We start from the raw sequence: 8,443 nt of genomic DNA, 5'->3' as shown, positions 1-8,443 counted from the left end.
ATTCTTATCTCAAGCCAAAGGTAAACTTTGTGAAAATTTAGGACAATTTCTAGCATATATGCAGTTATTTTGACTGAGTCTCAGGATTAGTCTAGGTTGTTAGGCTGTTCTGCAAAGTTTTGCTCTGTGAACTAGAGTTTAAACTTATACACTCAGACTTGTATAGCTCTGAAGTGTGTTTTTCCTTCTCAAACCAATCTAAGACAAAGAGGAATCAGAGTTACTAATAAGCATCAAAAGAGAACTGGTATCTTTTTTATAAAAATAAAAAAGCCAAGAAAATCAGTAATCAACATGAAGTCTCAAAATATTTTATTATTTCTTTTAAAGAAAAAAATAGTATTTTAACTGTGCATGCAATTTTTGCATGCTTCATGATAAAGCTTGTTTCCAGCTGAAAGAAAAAAATCACTCAAAAATTAAGCCAATTTTAATTTATTATAACACACACACATACACATTTAAGTAAGCAAGTATTGGGGTGCCTGGGTGGCTCAGTCGGTAAAGCGTCTGTCTTCAGCTCAGGTCATGATCCCAAGGTCCTGGAATCTAGGCCAACATCGGGCTTCCTGCTCACTGGGGAGCCTGCTTCTCCCTCCGCGCCCCTCTCCTGCTCTCTCTTGTTATCTCTTTCTGTCTCAAATAAATAAAATCTTTTAAAAAAAATAAGTATGCAGATATTAAGGAGTAAGTCCACCACACGTATAAAACACTGTATCTACTTAAATGTATGTAAATGTATGTTTTGATCTTTTTTTTCTTTCATATATTCAGGAAGTGTTTCTGTAGTCCTGGCTCATTTGACCCTGGTGTCCTCTCCCACTTAAGCACCAACGATGCTATGTTCCCTGTGTGCCTTGATTCTGGGTCCATCCCAGTTGTGACAGCTAGCTCTGTTAATACAGAGATAAGCAATATCAGTGAGCCCACCGTTCTCCACTCTCCCACCTGTGCACCAAGAGAATAGAAATGAGCCCAAACTATATACGTTTGGTGGGGAAACACACATCTCCAGAACATTATTTGTTCAGCTTTGAGAATAACACCAGATCTCAACTCCAGTGGCTCCCCACTGCCTACATCAGCATAAAACCCAAACTCCTCAGCCTGATACTTGAGGCTACCTCCCTCCTTCTCATTCTCATTTCCTTCCACTCCATCCATGAACCTCTCAAGCAAGACTCCAAATCACCACTGAAAATGCGTATTTAGAAGCAGTTCAGTGATTTTCAAAGGTTCCCCAGTCTACTCTTAATTACCCATGCAACTGGCACGAGTTGTCCAGCTGCTACAAGGGGCGTGCAGCCTTCAATTCCTGGCCTCATGCTCGGATGTGTGCCAAAATTGAGTCTTTGCCTTGTATCCTGCACACTGTGCAGCCCCTACAAAGCTGCCTGCCACCATAGCCCTTCCCCGGTGGGCCTCATCTCTCCACCCCTCCAAATCATCAGTGGTCTGGCTGCAAATGAAGTTGTCCCAAACCACAGCACCTGCCTCCCTCCTTGATTTATCATTGCTACTGTGTTCCTCCCATCAGGCTATACTCTACTGTTCCCTGCCCAAACCCAGTCTGTGTAACTCCCTCTGGTACAAGGCTCGTTCCATCTGCCTGTCTCCAGAGGCCCTATCTCTACATCCCTCAGTGGCTGCCAGTGTCCTCCTTGTCATCGGGTCCCTGTATGCCTTGTTCAGAGGGTACAGAGTTATGCTCAGCAATCCCAAGTGTTAAAGGTGGTATAGGAATGAATTGGAATGATAATCTGGTATGTGTCAGAACTTTGTAAAATGCTAAACATACATAAGGTCCTGATACTCCTGATCCTGAAACTACCCTCCCCCTTTGCCTAATGCTTCTGAGTCTACATTCTGTCCTGGAAATCTCATCTCCTCTCAGAGACCAGACCAAGGCCTTACTACTCACGCACACAGGGCACTGTGGCCTTTATGAATTTCTAGAGCCCTTGCTGTTGGTATTGCTCTCAGTGACATCTCATCAGACCCGCCTTGGTGAGCCAGACTCAGGAGACCTGATTCTGCTGCCAAAAAGTTGTATAAACTTGACCTTCTGTTTGCTAGTCTGTAAAAGGAAGGGGTTAAACAACACCTCTGGGCCTTTCTCTTCTGAGGTTTTATGTGTGTGGACTTTTTTCCTTCTTATCTAAACTTTGTTTCGCTTTTTTTTTTTTTTTTTTTTTAAGACGGAGGGAAAGAGAGAAAGAGAGGGAGAGGCAGAGGGAGAGGGAAAGAGAGAATCTTAAGTAGGCTCCATGCCCAGTACAAGGCTCCATCTCACAACCCTGAGATCATTACCTGAGCCAAAATCAAGAGTCCGATGCTTAACTGACTGACCGGGGCATCCCTAAACTTTATGCTTTTAATTTCCTTCACAACTTAGAGCATACCGCCAGGCTCACAGAGGCCCTATAAATGTATTTCTGGATTGGTAACCGAGTAACAGGTTTGTTCTACTGATAAGGTAAAGTGATTTTTTTCACTTTTTTAAGTTTATTTTTTCATTATATTATTGTTTTCATCATAAGTGTAGTCTTTAATCCCATCATCTATTTCACCCCCCACCTACCTCCCCTCTGGTAACCATAGATTTGCAGTCTATAGCTAAGAGTCTATTTCTTGGTTTGTCTTTTTCTGTTTTGTTTCTTAAATTCTACATATGAGTGAAATCATATGGTATTTATCCTCTTCTGACTTATTTTGCCTAGCATTATACTCTCTGGTACTATCCATGTTGTTGCAAATGGCAAGATTTCATTCTTTTTTACAGCTGAATAATATTCCATTTTGTACATACAGCACATCTTCTTTATCCATTCACTTATCGATGGATACTTGGGCTGCTTCCAAGTTTGGCTATTGTAAATAATGTTGCAGTAAACATAGGGATGCGTGTACCCTTTGAATTAGTATTTCTGCATTTTTTTGGATAAATACCCAGTAGTATGATTACTAGATTGTAGGGTAGTTCCATTTTTAATTTTTTGAGGAACGTCCATCCTGTTTTCCAGTTTACATTCCCACCAACAATGCACGAGGGTTCCTTTCTCTCCACATTCTTGCCAACAGTTGTTGTTTCTTGTGTTTTTTATTTTATCCATTCTGACAGATGTGAGGTGATATCTCATTGTGGTTTTGATTTGCATTTCCCTGATGATGGGTGATGCTGAGCAACTTTTCATGCATCTGTTGACCATCTGTATGTCTTTGGAGAAATGTCTGTTCATGTCTTCTGCCCACTTTTTTGTTTTGAGGGTGTTGAGTTTTATCAGTTCTTATATATTTCACTTTGGACACTCCTCTAAGTTTATGCTTTCTTTCCCCATCTCATAACAACTGGATTGATTCCTGGAATACATTTAGTTAGAATATTAAAGCATAGCCAAAGGCCAGTGACTGAAACCTCTATATTCTACAAATGCAGATTCCCAGGCACCAAACCTAGAGATTCTGACTCAGTAGGTTGGTGGAAATCTGTGCTTGTGACAAGCCCCTCAAGTGATTCTGAAGCTATAGCCCTGAGCTACCCTTTGAGAAACATTACTCCAAGAAGTAAGTATTTATAGGACAATGCAGAGAGTAAAGATCTGGTAGCAGCATGTGATGTTTTCTTTCTTTGTGGAGAGAGGTTGGGTGGTCTCCTTGAGAGATGGAGCCTGGAAGGCAGGGGAGTACCCACCACTGTGGGTACTCCCCTTCTTCTGTGGCAGGTTGAACCTTCTGCAGCACAGGAGCTAGAACAGCCCATGCTCTTGGACTCACATGTAACCTCCATGACTACTCCATTCATGACCTTATTGTGCCAACATGAGGGTAGCCAAGGCCAGAGACTGGCTGAGGATAACTAGAAGAGCCATTCTGTTTGGTTGATGAATGCCTGTCCTATGGGAGATGCTTTCTGCTGGGCATTAACATAGGTTACAAAGATGTTCACACTCCATGCCCATTATCTTGGTCCACTAGTCACATGACTCTTTCGAACATACCTTCATCCCCAATCTCCCAGTGTTCTCAAGTCCCTGACCAATTGGCCAAGCTACTCACAATTGCCCAGAAGCCTCTGTGCATGCTTGCCTTGGGCCATTTCTCTTTCTTCACAAAGTAGATGACTTGATGTACTGCCTGACTCCATTCTTAGGAGGATACTCTTCACTGCAATCCCTGAGGGCCCCCTAAGTGAGCATGCACTACAGTAGCTGTCCGTTTTTGTCTCACACCTACATACCAACTGATCTGTCCATGAACCAAACAGCATTTTTCCTCCTGTCAACTAGTCATAGGAGCGCTCCATGTCATCTGTGGAGGGCTGACTCCAGGATGGCTCCATGATCCCCACCTCCTGGTGTTCACTGTCTTGGGGAATCCCCTTCCCTTCATGTAGGCAAGTCCTGTGACTTGCTTCTATCAGTGGACTATGGCAAAGACGATGGGGTGTACATGTGTCTGTGTACTTGATACACTATATAAGATTGTAACACCCACCTTGCAAGGACACTCCCCGTGCCTGTTTGCTGTGAAGAAGCAAGTGGCCATGTTATGAGCTACCACATGGAAAGGGATGTGTGACAAGGAGCTGAAGGGGGCCTCTGGCTAAGAGCCAACAAGAAGATAAACCCCTCAGTGTGGCAGTCTGCAAGGAAGTGGATTCTAATAATAACCACATGGGGCTGGAAGTGAATCTGTCCCCAGCTGGTGCTCAGATGATATCACAGTCTTGATTACAATGCTCAGATAAAATCAATGCCTTGATTACAGCTTTGTGAAAACTCAAAGAGAAGGACCCAGTTAAGTTATGCCGCAGGTGCTGACCCACAAAAACTGTGAAATAATATGTGTTGTCTGAAGTTGCTAAATTTGTAGGAATACTGTTATTCAGCAGTAGAAAAACTAATACACAGCCAGATATGTGAGCTGAAAGAGAGGCACTGGTACAGCATGGTAGGTGACATAGGAGCCTGGGCCACTTGCTCATGCAGGTCCCTGTGCATTGCTATTCCCAGGCTTACCACTCCCATTTTGTGATGGAATGCTGGTAGTTCCTCCCAACCTTGGTGAATTTGACAGAACCCAGCTCCTGGTGGGTAAATCTGGGCAGCTGGTCACTTAATGTCCCCTAGTTAGGTACTTAATCTATACCAGGGCTCAGTAGCACATGGGGATCTCTTCTCCAAATGATTGTCTGCCGCAGATGGCGCAGATCTATATCAAGACCCTGGCGCTTTATGTCGTGCTTCTACTCTTCTCCACATGACATCTTTTCTCACTAATACCAGCGAGTCTACCTGGTCGTACAGCCCACTGATCATACTGCCCACGCTTCTGTGATGCTTGCACGTTAGCCCGGATCTGCTGGCAATTTTGTCACTAAGTCAATAAGGGAGAGCAGTACTTCTAAATATGAAATATGCTGCCCCCCAAAACCAAAAGGACTGCCAGGCATTGTGCCTTTTTCTTAGTCGTGTGAGATAATAATTTGTCCTAATTTGCTGGGAATGGGAGAGTATGTCCCAGCTTGCACCAAACCACTGGATCCCTAAGAATGTCCCTGATGTGGTGATCCCCTGAATGATTTAGCCTTTTTTTCTGTCCTCTGGCTTGCATGTCTTACCCAATCCTCCACTATATCTGCCATTTCTTGTTCACCTGATCATTAATATAATACATGAATGTGATTTTTTGCAAAATGTCCAGATGGGCCAGGTCCTCAAGCCTATGTTCTAGGAAAGGGCAGATTTAACATGGCTCAAAGGCAACACCGTGAATGTGTACTTGTCCTGTCCTATGTGAATGTGAACTACTCTGATCATCGAGGATTGAAAAGAATACATTTATGAGATTGATGGCCATACAACTTTGTATCCAAGGCCATTTTAATGTGGTCTAGCAAAGATACCATATCCGGCTCATAGCTGCAGTTATGCGGCTATTATTTGGTTGAGTTTATGGTGACCCACTGTTATCCCCCAGAATACACTTAGTGTTTGTAGAAGACATACTGTGTTAATGGAATTGGCCTATGATGAGGACCACCATTCCCGCCTACTTCAGGTATTTCAGGGTAGCACTAATATCTGCCATATGCCTTCTTATGGTGGTGTTTTTTATTTACTATCTTGGCTGGGAGGGGTAGAATGGTTTCACAGGACTCTACTTGACATTCTCCACTGTGATAGCCCTTACCCCAAAGGCCAAGGAACCAATGTGTGTTCTGCCAATACCTAAGCATGGCCATTCCATTATTCCTTTGGGAACCAGGGAAATTACCAGCAGATGACTGTATGGAGCAGGGCGAACCTACCATGAGTCAGACCTGAGAAAGAACTCCATTTATTACCATATCCTTTATCCACCCCACTCCCAAGAGGGGAGGCTTTTTTTTTTTTAAGATTTTATTTATTTATTTGACAGACAGAAATCACAAGTAGGCAGAGAGGCAGGCAGAGAGAGAGGGGGAAGCAGGCTCCCTGCCGAGCAGAGAGCCCGATGCGGGGCTCGATCCCAGGACCCTGGGATCATGACCTGAGCCGAAGGCAGAGGCTTTAACCCACTGAGCCACCCAGGCGCCCCCTAAGAGGGGAGTTTTGAAGATGCTTTGGGTCCCTGGATATCTCAACTCAGATATCCATGTATCCAATAGTCCTTGAAAGGTTTTGTATTCCTCTTTCCTTCAGTGTATAGTTATATGAGTAAAAGTCTTTGGAAAAGGACTAAGGAAATCATTACCTCAATTTTTTTTTCTTTTGCCGTGGTGTTTCCAGGGTTTTTTCATGATGTACTCTGTCAGTAGAAAACTGACAGCTCAGGTCTGGGAACTGGGAAAGTGACCCAAGACTTTTATTGTTGTGGCTGTGGTCAGCCTCCTGATCATCCATATTGGATTTATTTTGATTCTGTAGACTCAGCAATACTCTCATTTGCTGTTCATCTATCATGTCTCAGGATGCTATGCTGTATTAACCCCTTCCCTAGCTCTCCATGAGTCAGACCTCCCTGACTGCCCCTGACATTGCCACTCATGATAACAGTTATACTTGGCTTACTTTTGAAGGTTAAGTATTGTTATCTGGCCTCTGCTTGAGGAGTCTATTGTCCCCATTGCTATCAAAAAGACCCTACTTTGTCCTAACATCTCCTACCAGTGGCCTTGGCCTATGGAGGACAGCCCACCATTGAGCTTCTTCTTCTTTTTAATATTTTATTTATTTATTTGACAGACAGAGACACAGTGAGAGAAAACACAGGCAGAGGGAGTGGGAGAGGGAGAAGCAGGCTTCCTGCTGAGCAGGAAGCCCACTATGGAGCTCTATCCCAGGACCCTGGGATCATGACCTGAGCCAAAGGCAGACACTTAATGACTGAGCCACCCAGGCGCCCTATCATTTAGATTCTTAATACTGGAGCTCCACTCATCAACACATCCCTTGTCACTTTGGACAAGAACACTGTATCCTAAGAACAGAGGAGGCTAGTAGCTTTTTGACCTTATGTAGTATTATCCCAGTCAAGTGTCTGATTTCTTCCCACAGTGCTTAACACTGCACAGCATTTCTACTTAGTGTGGGTCCCTGCTTTCTCCAAGTTTCCAAGGGACAACCAACTACTATCACCTGAACTCTTTGCCAGGATATTAAACCCCACATCACAGGGTTTTCTCCCTTTTCCATCAAGTGCAGTACCATATATGCTCTTCCGCTTGGTCAATCAGTTTGTGTTACCCAGTTCCGCAGCTCCTTCAGCATATAGACCTTTCCTACCACTAGCTGGCCCTGCATTTCTTTGACCTCAATATAGCACTGGTGGTCTGGAGTGAAGAGTAGGGTAGACGGTTGAGCAGTAAGGGGAGATACGTGTTGTGTTACAAGGCAGAAACTTCTGCATCATCAAGCTTATACATATATCCACAAGAGAAAAGCATCAGCCTTTAACAGGGAAAAATGGGCTACTTAAAGAAATATGGAAACTTAAGATTTTCAAATGCATCAACCCAGATGATCCTATTTCAAGTCTCAGCTTTTTCCAATTAGGACTTTGACTTTGGTGTCATAAGCTTTGTTAAAAGAGAAATGAATAAACATGTAAAATTAACAATATCATGTTGAGCTTATCCCAAACAAAATTTATAGTCATTCATTTGGAGAAGACCCAGATCACCCTTATGGGCTAGGGAAAAGGTCTGCAGCAGAGATAACATTTTTAAAAGGTCAGATTTCAGTAAGATTTAAGAAAAATTCAGAACTGATGTAAGACATAGGTAAAGATAAAAAGGGAGTCTTCAAATTTGCCTGGAGCCCACAGGGCATGTATCATGGTGAGGTTAAACATTATTATCAATCTTTTCATTTTTATTGAGCGTCTGCACCACCAGATTTCTGGGCAGAGTTCTGGGATTAGAAAAAGACCATTAGCTGTATGCCCGGGTGCTCCCTCTCGC

The sequence above is a fragment of the Martes martes genome (genome assembly GCF_963455335.1).
Source record: "Martes martes genome assembly, chromosome: 1".
Classification (NCBI taxonomy): domain Eukaryota; kingdom Metazoa; phylum Chordata; class Mammalia; order Carnivora; family Mustelidae; genus Martes; species Martes martes.
Note: the sequence above shows the minus strand (reverse complement) of the source record.